We start from the raw sequence: 13427 nt of genomic DNA, 5'->3' as shown, positions 1-13427 counted from the left end.
ATCTGCAAGATAAGCTCTCCATTGAGACTAGAATCGAGTGATAAAATGAGGTTCTTTCCTTTTCTCTTTATTTGCTCTCCCACATTCCTTTTTTTCCCCCTCAGAAGTAGTACCTAATGCATCATTGGTTCTCATACCTCAAAAGTGCCACATTATACATTATAACGGAGTACCTCATATATTGTACTGCAGATAGCTACACTGCATTTATTATACCTCTTATTATCTGGCCATCAGCAACATGTGACCTGTGATGTCTCACCTACTTTTATCCACTCTTATACTTTTACCCATAATTTTACTCCATTCTACCAGAAGTCTTTCTCCCTCCATCTCAAGCACTACTGCTCCTGTCCTGCTAATCCCAAATCGCGTTGAGCGCGAATATTCTAATCGTGAATTTTTATCGCGAAAATCGGCACTTTAGACTATAGTGCTATATCTTTGTAATCGCAAATATTCTAGATTTTTTTTATCACTAGATAAACCTATAATCTTTTTTCACTTATTGTATATAGCTTCTCTTTATCCTTATTATGCTATCTATCATCCATACCTTCTTTTTTATAGTTATTATTTTACCTATCATTAATAATTTTTATTATAAATATTTTCCTACCTATCAATAATTTCTTTTTATAGATGCTATATTATTTTATGTTTAAAATAAATCATTACCTATAACATACAATAGACAACATATAACAGATAATCACACAAAGACTGTATTCTAAAAGCCGGGTGTGTGCAAGCTAACAACCTATCCATGAAACAGGTACAGTTAGCATACCTTACAATGGTATGCTGACTGTGCAATGAGACATTCAAGACCAGCTCTCATCTGACTGAGAGCTAGTAAGCCTGATTATTTTTTTTTTATTATTTTTTTTTTATGAATGGCTTGAGGGACTTGCGCACCTAGATCATTATCATTAGGGTGAACAAAATTGTAAATTTTTATTTTGGATGCCAGCTAACTCTTCTCTCGCTGCTTAGGAGGGCTGCATAAAATGTTCAGTTTTCTAATTGTCCTAACATTTATATTCAATAACCTTTCTCTACTGTTTTGTCATGTAAACTCATTTGCATAAACATTGGCATATGGGAAAAATATGTAAATAGTGTTTCAGCTGAAAAACAATGTAGATTCTGCTAATTTTCATGTCTTTTGATATGCCCATGTTTATGCAAATGAGTCTTCATGACAAAACAGTATAGAAAGGTTATTGAAAATAAATGTTAGGACAATTAGAAAACTTAATTTTTTTATGCAGCCCTCCTATACAGTGAGAGAAGAGTTAGCTGGCATCCAAATAAAAAATAATAATTTTTTGTCACCCTAGTGATAATGATCTAGGTGCACAGGTCTACCAATTCATCCAACAAAAGTCAAGCAACTTTGAGGCTCACTGGCTCTTAAGTCCTTAGAGAGCTAGTCTGGCTTGCAGCTGCGACATCTGCTCTGCCTGGACGCAGTCAAAAAGCTGGTTAAGCTTACAGCAAAGACATGGAGAGCGATTCCAGAAGTACGGGATGGCGATCTACATGCAAAATGTCAGATTTTCTGACCAGGTCAAATTGAGGATCCGGAATTCTGTTTCCATTGAAGTAGCGTTGGAAGAAAGAAAAAATGTCAAATTGCTTTATCTTGTGGACGAAATCCTTACCAAAACATCTTGGTGTTAAATGACTAAAAAAAAAAAAGGTACCTACATCCTTACATTTGATAATATTTCTGACTACCATAATTTTTATGAACAATTGAAAATTCATCATACTGACCCAATTCTAAAATGATTTAAATTAAATTAACTTTATTCAACAGGGGAAATACCATTAGTAGTACACATGTATAACCCTTTTTTTGCCTTGGGAGACATTGAATTTTTCTTATCAACGTATTGTCTGACCTTGAAGTCCTGTCATAAGCTAATGAATGAGGCAGATTTGTGGACAGGGAAATATCAAATTTCATGTGAGCTTTAGAGAGGATTCAGGAGGGATTGGGGGATTGAGTCTGCCCCCATCTAACTTTGTCATTGGGAGAGATAGGGGATATCTGTATTATCCAGGGATGCCACAGTATTGTCGAACGTGCAAAAGCTTCGGGCATATATAAACAGAATGCAGAGCAGAAGGTCATGCCTACAAAGAGTGCCCTACGTGGTCAAATAGAGCGTATGCGGAGGCTGCCGCGGGTCCTGCAAGGAAGCTGGAGGGACCAAAGAAACCAGATGAAAAGGGGACTTCAGCGGATTCTGCTTCGGGAGTGTCTGCTGTGGGTGAATCTAGTTTGGGGAAGCCTGGAGGCAATGAACCTGTGACCGTAAGCCTACCTGCAATCGTACCTGAAGCTGGTACATCCAGAACACCGAAAGAGGTGGACCCTGGGAAGATTCCTCCTAGAAAAGGGAAACCTATCACCGGAGCAGGGGTGAAGGAGAAGTCTGCGGGGGAAGAAGCCATGGACCTGGAAGCAAAAGATACAAAAGGGAAAGTGGACAAACAGAAAGAAAAGACCCTCAGAGTTAAAATACCTTCTCGCATAAGTACGGATGAGAGCGATAGTGGGCTGAGACCTAGCGTCTCTTTGTCGAATCCTAGCCCAGATTCAACAGTTCGATAGTCCTACTATTCCGGTAGGATTTATGTCATCACGTGGATCCAGTGATAAAATGACCTGAATCAGAATTTCACCTCTAAAGAGAAAATATGCAAAGAGCTCTTGGAGAGAGCTGCTTTTTCATTTTTTTCTTAAATAAATAAATTATGTCAGGAGCATTAAGGGAGAAACTAGAGGAGCAGCCCTGTTTTCATATTTATAGACATTTGACAGTGACATTATTTTCTTACAAGAATGTGGCATAGAATACTCTTTGAATTATGCAGAATTAAGAAGAGATTGGACGCAAGGATCCTCACTGTGGTCCGGCGACAACAGCAATAATGCCTCTGGAGTTGGGATATTATTTAAAGGAAACAATTGCCAAATTTTGTCTTGCATGCAACTAATTCGGGAAGATGCCTTGCTGGCTAATCTAAAATTAACAACAAAGAAATAAAGTACTGAATGCATTGTTGGAGGAGGTGCAACCCTTCTTAACAGATCAGACACCTATTATCATAGGCGGAGACATCATTGGCACTGAAAGAGAAAGATAGAATCGGTGAACAACCCACAGGTTGATAAAACAATACAGCAGTTGAATAATCTAATTATGGACTGAACCTAATAAATGTCGGTCAATTACCAATGACAAGACCCAGGGTATACATGGAGCAATTTTGTTGTACAATCCATGCTGATTATTATTATTATTTTTTATTCTAAAGTCTTCAGGCCAAGGAAAATGCATTTGGGAGGAAAACATCTTTTCAGATCATAAGATGATTCAAGCACAAATAGAAGAGATGGACATTAAATGTGGACTTACTGGAAGACATAAAAAGAAAAGGATGATTTTGTTTACAATTATAAAAAGTGGGTCAGCTACAAATTTTTGCAACAATGTTAAAATGGTGGGAGTAGGTGAAAACAAAAATCAAAGATTTCTTCTTTAAAGCTGGAATAAAAAAAGGCTTAGGGAAGGAAGCAATGGTTTTAAGGACTTAAACACAAAATTACAGACTTACCTGAAGTTGGATGAAGCTGGCGTGGATGTATCGGTATTAATAAAACAAAAAAGAAAACATCAAAAAGGCAATTTATAATAAAGGGAAAGAGATCATTTTTAACAGCAAATTTAAACATTTAGAGGAGAATGAAAAGTGCTAGCGTGTCTTCTTTAAAAAAGTCATGAAACAGAAAAGTGTGATCTCAAAAAAAGCTGACAAAACTGGAAAAGAAGATATGCTTAAGGAGGCTAAAATGTTCTACCAAAGACTGTTCGATAATAATTTTTTTTTTATAATTCCTGACCTTTGTAATGGATGGAAGGCAAATTCGGACAAAAAGACCAAGAGCACCTCAATATACAGCTATCAATAGAGGAGCTACAAGAAACAATTTAGAGTTTTGGCAAGGCACCAGGTTCGGATGGCCTACCTTTTGAGTTCTACAGTATTTTCTGGAATATCATGAAAGAAGATCTATTGCAAGTTTCTAAGGAAGCTCTACTCTGTGATACCTTACCTGAATCTTGGAGGAGAGGCATAGTCACTTTGCTGTATAAAAAAGGAGACAGAGAAAATCTAGAAAACTGGAGACCTATAACTTTGCTAAATGTTGACTATTAAATCTTAGCCAAAATCATGGTTAACAGAATCAAGAAAGTTATCTGGAAAGTAATTCACAAAGATCAAACATGTGGAATTCCAGAAAGGAGTTTAAGTAAAAATCTCAATATTATTAAAGGTATCAGAATGAAATAAAACAGGAGCTGGCGATCTTATCACTGGATTTCCTTAAAGCATATGACCGTATATCTTATAAGTTCTTGTGGAAAGTCTTAGAACATGTGAACTTCCCGACAAATATGATCACCCAGATTTCAGCACTGTACAATGAGGCATACAGTCAAGTATCTAACGGGTTTCTGTCAGAAAAAGTGTGCCTTAAATCCGGAGTGAAACAGGGTTGCCCCCAGTCGCCAATACTGTTTATCTGCGTACTAGAGCCACTATTAGCATCACTGAGAAGAGACAGTCATCAGTGGGGTACCAATCCCTGGAGGTAGTGGACTATCTGTTAAAACCAACGCATATATGGATGATGTAAGAATATTCTATACTAATGCACCATCACTCAGAAGAGCTCTCCAAGTTACAGATTTTTTTGTCAAGCTTCGGGTTTCAAATTAAATAGACAAAAGTGTGACTGTTTTGTGATTGGAGACTGGTCAGACCTACACTTACACGATATTAAGGTTCAGTCAGAAGAGAAAAAAATTCTCTGAGTTGTCCTTGAATACGGGGAGGAAAAGCTGGGATGCTGTAAAAAAGAAAATACAGGAAAAATTTGAGTTTTGGAGACTAAGGCTACATGCACATGACAGTGAAAAATGGCCGTGTGACGGCTGACTAAGTAACGGCCGTCACATGGCCATTTTTAGCACCAGTAAAAGTCTATGGGGCTATTCACATGTCCGTTCTTTTAACGGCCAGTGAATAGCGTCCGTCCAAAAATAGGACATGTCCTATTTTGAGCCATTTTCTCTGCCGGATGGACCCCATTGAAATCAATGGGACTGTTTTTAATGGCCGATTGACAGGAGTGCACCCATCTAACGGCCGTTAAAAACGGGTACACAGGCCATTTAGGGGTTAAAAAAAACTCACCTCATCCACTTGCTTGCGGTGCGTCCGTCTCTTCTCTCTTCATTGAGCAGGACCTGCCGAAGGACCTGCAATCTGCGTGGTGATGTAACCACGTGGGAGCGCGCAGTGACATCATTGTGCACCTTCGGCAGGTCCCGTTCTGTAAAGCGAGAAGACACTGCTGCAGCGTGAGCAAGTGGATAAGGTGAGGGTTTTTTTTTGTTTATTTTTTTTGGCTGTGGGACTCTATAGGGGCATTATAAAGCTGGGGGCCCTAAAAAAAAAAAACACACACACTATAGGGGACATTATTTAAGATGGGGCTCTACATTAGGGGCATTATTAAAGCTGGGGGCAGCAACAACAAAAAATCCTACACTGTGGGGGGCACTATTTTAACTGGGGGCCTACTTGGGGGCATTATTAAAGCTGGGGGCAATAAAAACAAAATCTTACACTATAGGAGAAATTATTTTAGCTGGGGGCCTACATAGGGGCATTATTAAAGCTGGGGGCAGCAAAAAAAAAAATCCTACACTGTGGGGGACATTATTTTAGCTGGGGGCCTACCATCCTGTGGGTGTTCTCAGAAGGGTGGGTCTATAAATAACTGTCAAATTCATCCATTTTTCATGTCCGTTTTTAACGGACATGAAAAACGGATGCAAAACGGACATTAAAAACGGACACACGGCCAGAAAATGGATGCACACACTGATGCAAAATGGCCATGAAAAACTGACAGTGTGTCCGCTTTTAACTGACTTTTTTTTCACTGTCGTGTATATGAGGCCTTAGACAACTGACAATTAAAGGGAAAAATCTAATAATAAAAGCACTACTAATACCAATTATGCTGTACCTGTCACAAGTATTCCCACCAGATGAGAACTGTACAAAACAAATACAGAGAAGCTGTTTTCATTTCATCTGGAGTTCAAAGAATGAAAAATTAGAGAGGGAAGTTATGTACAAGTAAAAAAAAAAAACATTGAGGTAAAGAAATACCAAACCTCAAACGGTTCCTGCCTTTATAGTTTTTTTTTCTCTATGTTCAAAAGTGATACATACGGAGTCTACGTGGTCTTTTTTATTTGAGATACGCAGCTGGTCACCTGTTTTGGAAAAGGAAATGGATTCAGTTACCATTGACAACCCCAGTGTTATTAGTGCCACCAAAACAATATGCAATAATAGAGAAAATAATAAGACTATACTCACTTAAAAAATATGAAAGCAATATTCATAATAATACAAAGAAAGTAAGAGCTATTCTTGACTATGAACAGCAAGCTAAAACGGTGGCAAATTGTAATATGCTGGAAAATGTGTAATATGTTGTATATGTCCAACAATTTTAAAGACTTTGCATGGATGATAATGCAAGAGTGTGTTCCAACTAGGGACTTTCAATATCGGAGGAGATTAAGTGAAACACCCAAGCGTCCCAGAAGGAACTTTTTAACCTCTTCAGGACACATGACTTACCGGTACGGCATTTTGTCCCGGTACTTAAGGACACATGACGTACCGGTACATCATGTGTATTTCCGACTACCACTCGGCGGGCGGTGATCGGAACAAGGTGCCTGCTCAAATCGTTGAGCAGGCACCTTAGCTAAATGTGCGGGGGGAGGGGTCCTGTGACTGTCTGTCCTGTCAATTCAGACCGGCTTTTTATGTCCTCGTGGGGCTGTAGGGGGGACCCGATGGCATGGAAGGCAGCGTGATGCCTAAAGAAGCATGCCTTCCGGTGACGAGCCTGTGAGATCCAGCCCCCTGGATCTTACAGGCCGGAAGCTGTATGAGTAATACACTCAGTATTACTCATACAGCCAATTCCAATACAGAAGTATTGGAATGCATTGTAAAGGATTAGACCCCCAAAAGTTGAAGTCCCAAAGTGGGACAAAAAATAAAGTGAAAAAAAAAATCAAAAAATAAAGTTTTCCCCCACAAAAATCGAAAATTTTAAGTAAAAATAAAAAAACACGTCATTTTCCTCAAATAAAGTAAAAAATAGAGTGGAAAAAAAAGTCGACATATCCGTATCGACTGGCTCCATAAACATATGACATGACCTAACCCCTCAGATGAACACTATAAAAAATACAAAATAAAAACTGTGCTAAATAAACAATTTTTTTGTCACCTTACATCACAAAAGTTAAACAGCAAGCGATCAAAAAGGCGTATTCCCACCAAAATAGTGCCAATCTAACCATCACCTCATCCCGCAAAAAATGAGCCCCTACCTGAGACAAAAATACCACATGATCTAACCTATCAGATGAATGTTGTAAATAACAAAAAATAAAAACGGTGCCAAAACAGCTATTTCTTGTTACCTTGCCTCACAAAAAGTGTAATATAGAGCAACCAAAAATCATATGTACCCTAAAATAGTACCAACAAAACTGCCACCCTATTCTGTAGTTTCTAAAATGGGGTCACTTTTTGGAGTTTCTACTCTAGGGGTGCATCAGGGGGGCTTCAAATGGGACATGGTGTCAAAAAACAGTCCAGCAAAATCTACCTTCCAAAAACCGTATGGCATTCCTTTCCTTCTGCGCCCTTCCGTGTGCCCGTACAGCGGTTTACGACCACATATGGGGTGTTTCTGTAAACTACAGAATCAGAGCCATAAATATAGAGTTTTGTTTGGCTGTTAACCCTTGCTTTTTAACTGGAAAAAATTATTAAAATGGAAAATCTGCCCAAAAAGTAAATTTTTTTTAATTGTATCTCTATTTTCCATTAATTATTGTGGAGCACCTAAAGTGTTAACAAAGTTTGTAAAATCTGTTTGAATACCTTGAGGGGTGTAGTTTCTAGAATGGGGTCATTTTTGGGTGGTTTCTATTATATAAGCCTCACAAAGTGACTTCAGTTTGGTCCTTGAAAAGTGGGTTTTTGAAAATTTCTGAAAAATTTCAAGATTTGCTTCTTAACTTCTAAGCCTTGTAACATCCCCAAAAATAAAATGTCATTCCCAAAATGATCCAAACATGAAGTAGACATATGGGGAATGTAAAGTAATAACTATTTTGTAGGTATTACTATGTACTATAGAAGTAGAGAAATTGAAACTTGGAAATTTGCAAATTTTTTCAAATTTTTGGTAAATTTGGTATTTTTTTTACCAAAGTAACAATGGTCAGATTTGCAAAAACTGGCCTAGTCCGAAATAAGGCTGTGTCCTAAAGGGGTTAAGAGATGAAACCATGATGCATGTTTTTTGGAACTGTACTTTCGCTCAAAAAGTATGGAGAAGAGTTGGGGTAATCCTGAAACATACATTTGACCTTCAGAGACTAGATCATGAACTAGTACTGTATGGCTTAGAAAATACAGTAAGGCCAGAAAAAAAGAGAATATTGTGGATTATGCTTAATTGTATTAAAAATGCAATCTGGAAGGTGCTCTTCAGAACAGATCTTATTGAGGAAAAGGACTGTGTGAATCTAGCCTTGAGCAAAATGTACATATATTATTTGCAAGACTAGAAGAAGATGGGAAGAACAGCTGCCACACTATGGAACATATACAGTCATGTGAAAAAATTAGGACACCCTTTGAAAGCATGTGGTTTTTTGTAACATTTTTAATAAAAGGTTATTTCATCTCCGTTTCAACAATACATAGAGATTAAAGTAATCCAACTAAACAAAGAAAACTGAAGAAAAGTCTTTTCAAGATCTTCTGTAAATGTCATTCTACAAAAATGCCTATTCTAACTGAGGAAAAAGATAGGACACCCTCACATGTATTCCCTCTTAAATTGGCTCAGATCTCACACAGGTATATCACACCAGGTGCACATAATTAGTAGATCGTTACTCTGCATGTTGAATGAGGCTTGCCCTATTTAAACCTCAGACATTTAGTTTGGTGTGCTCCTGACTGTTGAAGTGAGAGTGAGCACCATGGTGAGAGCAAAAGAGCTGTCAGAGGACTTCAGAAAAAAGATTGTAGCAGCCTATGAGTCTGGGAAGGGATTTAAAAAGATCTCAAAAGATTTTGAAATCAGCCATTCCACTGTCCGGAAGATAGTCTACAAGTGGAGGGCTTTCAAAACAACTGCCAACATGCCCAGGACTGGTCGCCCCAGCAAGTTCACCCCAAGAGCAGACCGCAAGATGCTAAAAGAGGTCTCCAAAAACCCTAAAGTGTCATCTCGAGAACTACAGCAGGCTCTGGCTACTGTTGATGTAGAAGTACATGCCTCTACAATCAGAAAGAGACTGTACAAGTTTAACTTGCATGGGAGGTGTGCAAGGAGGAAACCTTTGCTTTCCAAGAGAAACATTGAGGCCAGACTGACATTTGCCAGAGATAAAGTTGACAAAGACCAGGACTTCTGGAATAATGTTCTTTGGACAGATGAGTCCAAAATTGAATTATTTGGACACAACAGCAGAGGACATGTTTGGCGTAAACCAAACACAGCATTCAAAGAAAAGAACCTCATACCAACTGTGAAGCATGGAGGTGGAAGTGTCATGGTTTGGGGCTGCTTTGCTGCAGCAGGACCTGGTCAGCTCACCATCATAGAATCCACGATGAATTCTACTGTGTATCAGAAGGTGCTTGAAGAACATGTGAGACCATCAGTTAGAAAATTAAAGCTGAAGCGGAACTGGACCATGCAACATGACAATGACCCAAAACATACTAGTAAATCAACCAAAGATTGGCTGAAAAAGAAGAAATGGAGAGTCCTGGAATGGCCAAGTCAAAGTCCAGATTTGAATCCCATTGAGATGCTGTGGGGTGACTTGAAAAGGGCTGTACGTGCAAGAAACCCCTCAAACATCTCACAGCTGAAAAAGTTCTGCATTGAGGAGTGGGGTAAAATTTCCTCAGACCGATGTCGAAGACTGGTAGATGGCTACAAGAACCGTCTCACTGCAGTTATTTCAGCCAAAGGAGGTAACACTCGCTATTAGGGGCAAGGGTGTCCTATCTTTTTCCTCAGTTAGAATAGGCATTTTTGTAGAATGACATTTACAGAAGATCTTGAAAAGACTTTTCTTCAGTTTTCTTTGTTTAGTCGGATTACTTTAATCTCTCTGTATTGTTGAAACGGAGATGAAATAACCTTTTATTAAAAATGTTACAAAAAACCACATGCTTTCAAAGGGTGTCCTAATTTTTTCACATGACTGTATATGTGGAACAGTTAGTTATAGTATAGAAAGTTTTGATAAGATAGTGTATTGTTTGTGATTGAATAGATAGGATATATATTTTGTGCAAAATATGCTTATTAATTTCTCTAAATTGCTGATTGTAATGTAAGTTGTCTAGTTTTATAATAAAAAATTAAGAGAGCTGGTCTTGAATGTCTCATAGTGCACAAGGCTGCAATTGTAAGGTATGCTGACTGTACCTGTCTCGTGGATAGGTTGTTGGCTTGTACATACCCGGCTTTTGGCATATACTGTAGCCTTTGTGTGATTGTTTGTTATATGTTATAAATACTGAAATTGCTGGCGCAATACGTGCATATTACATTGACGATTTTTGCAATCACAAATTTTCAAAATGGCGAATATTCAGCAAAAAATTCGCAAAGTATTGCGAATTCGAATATTGCCTATGCCGCTCATCACTAATCCCAAACAGAGGTGAGACATTTAAATGGGAACAATGCTGCTGCCAGTGGGGGAGGGGTTGTCAGGGGGCAATAATGCTCTGTATTTTATACTTTATGGTGGTATTTATTTGGCGGTGTTGGGGAGATATTTTGTGCAGTAATGTTGTCTTTATATGGTTAAGTTGGAGAGATAATTTGGCAATTCATGCTGGTATTAGATGCTGCTGTGGGGGAATTTTGAGCTTCTTCATGGTGCATGTTGCTGTTGACCACGTGATTAGGCATTTTTGTCTTTTACTTTTATTTCCTTTTTTGTATTGATGGTTTACGTAGGGACCTGACCAAGTAAAACAAAATTCACCTCCACAGTATGCATTGCGCACCATTATTTTAATGCAATATTGTGATAATAAAGGTATCCAGATATCAAAATTATTGTTAGGAGTATACAGTCAGGTCCATAAATATTGGAACATCGACACAATTTGAAAATTTTTGGCTCTATACACCACCACAATGGATTTGAAATGAAACAAACAAGATGTGCTTTAACTGCAGACTGTCAGCTCTAATTTGAGGATATTTACATCCAAATCAGGTGAACGGTGTAGGAATTACAACAGTTTGCATATGCGCCTCCCACTTGTTAGGGGACCAAAAGTAATGGGACAATTGGCTTCTCAGCTGTTCCATGGCCAGGTGTGTGTTATTCCGTCATTATTCCAATTCCCATGAGCTGATAAAAGGTCCAGAGTTCATTTCAAGTGTGCTATTTGCATTTGGAATCTGTTGCTGTCAACTCTCAAGATGAGATCCAAAGAGCTGTCACTATCAGTGAAGCAAGCCATCATTAGGCTTAAAAAACCAAAACAAACCCATCAGAGAGATAGCAAAAACATTAGGCATGGCCAAAACAACTGTTTGGAACATTCTTAAAAAGAAGGAACGCACCGGTGAGCTCAGCAACACCAAAAGACCCGGAAGACTACGGAAAACAACTGTGGTGGATGAACAAAGAATTCTTTCCCTGGTATTTATGGACCTGACTGTACAACCCCTCCCTTTCCATTTCAGTATTGGGTCATAACCTTGTCCATGTCCCTTGCCCAAAGCCAGGTCAGGAGATTGTAGCCAGAAAATCACTAAGATGGAACTACTTCACAGAAACCAGAGACCCCTATCATAAAACATGAACATAGTGTGAGGGTCATACACAAGCCTTACACAGACCAGAACCAGTAGAGGGGTCAGGAAAAGGCGTTCCAGCCGAGGTCACACATGAAACCCCTATCTTGCAATATATATTTTTGGTCCACCTGCTTCCTCCTGAGAACTCAGGCCATGTATATGCATCTACGGTATTAGGGCTCTTTCACACAAGCCGATGCGGTGCATGGAATTCGCTGCGTGAAGGAGTGCCAAGATCTGTTGCGGACAGCAGAGACACGGAGCATTAACATGATTAATAATGCTCCGTGCCTCTCTGTGACCTTTTTGCTACAAGATCACAGTGAGATAACTTTATCTCACTGTGATTTTGTAGTAAAAAGATTACAGAGAGGCACGGAGCATTATTACTCATGTTACTGCTCAGTGTCTCTGCTGTCCGCAACAGAGCTTGGCACTCCTTCTCGCAGCGGATTCCATGCACGGCATTTACTTGTGTGAAAGAGCCATTACAATCAAACAATCAAATTGATCCAAGCTCATTAAAGCCTCATGCACACGTCTGTGAAACACGGACTGTGTGATACCGGCCTGGATTTCTTCTGAGTGCAGGAGCACACGGCATCATTGGTTGCTATGACTCCGTGCGCTTCCTGCTGCCGCCGCAGTACAGTCATACACTGGTATGATCTACACTCACCTAAATAATTATTAGGAACACCATACTAATACGGTGTTGGACCCCCTTTTGCCTTCAGAATTGCCTTAATTCTACGTGGCATTGATTCAACAAGGTGCTGATAGCATTCTTTAGAAATGTTGGCCCATATTGATAGGATAGCATCTTGCAGTTGATTGAGATTTGAGGGATGCACATCCAGGGCACGAAGCTCCCGTTCCACCACATCCCAAAGATGCTCTATTGGGTTGAGATCTGGTGACTGTGGGGGCCATTTTAGTACAGTGAACTCATTGTCATGTTCAAGAAACCAATTTGAAATGATTTGTGACATGGTGCATTATCCTGCTGGAAGTAGCCATCAGAGGATGGGTACATGGTGGTAATGAAGGTATGGACATGGTCAGAAACAATGCTCAGGTAGCCCGTGGCATTTAAACGATGGCCAATTGGCACTAAGGGGCCTAAAGTGGGCCCAGAAAACATCCCCCACACCATTACACCACCACCACCAACCTGCACAGTGGTAACAAGGCATGATGGATACATGTTCTCATTCTGTTTACCCCAAATTCGGACTCTACCATTTGAATGTCTCAACAGAAATCGAGACTCATCAGACCAGGCAACATTTTTCCAGTCTTCAACAGTCCAATTTTGGTGAGCTTGTGCAAATTGTAGCCTCTTTTTCCTATTTGTAGTGGAGATGAGTGGTACCCGGTGGGG

Source organism: Bufo gargarizans, chromosome 3 (genome assembly GCF_014858855.1).
Source record: "Bufo gargarizans isolate SCDJY-AF-19 chromosome 3, ASM1485885v1, whole genome shotgun sequence".
Lineage (NCBI taxonomy): Eukaryota > Metazoa > Chordata > Amphibia > Anura > Bufonidae > Bufo > Bufo gargarizans.
This window is presented reverse-complemented; position numbering follows the sequence as displayed.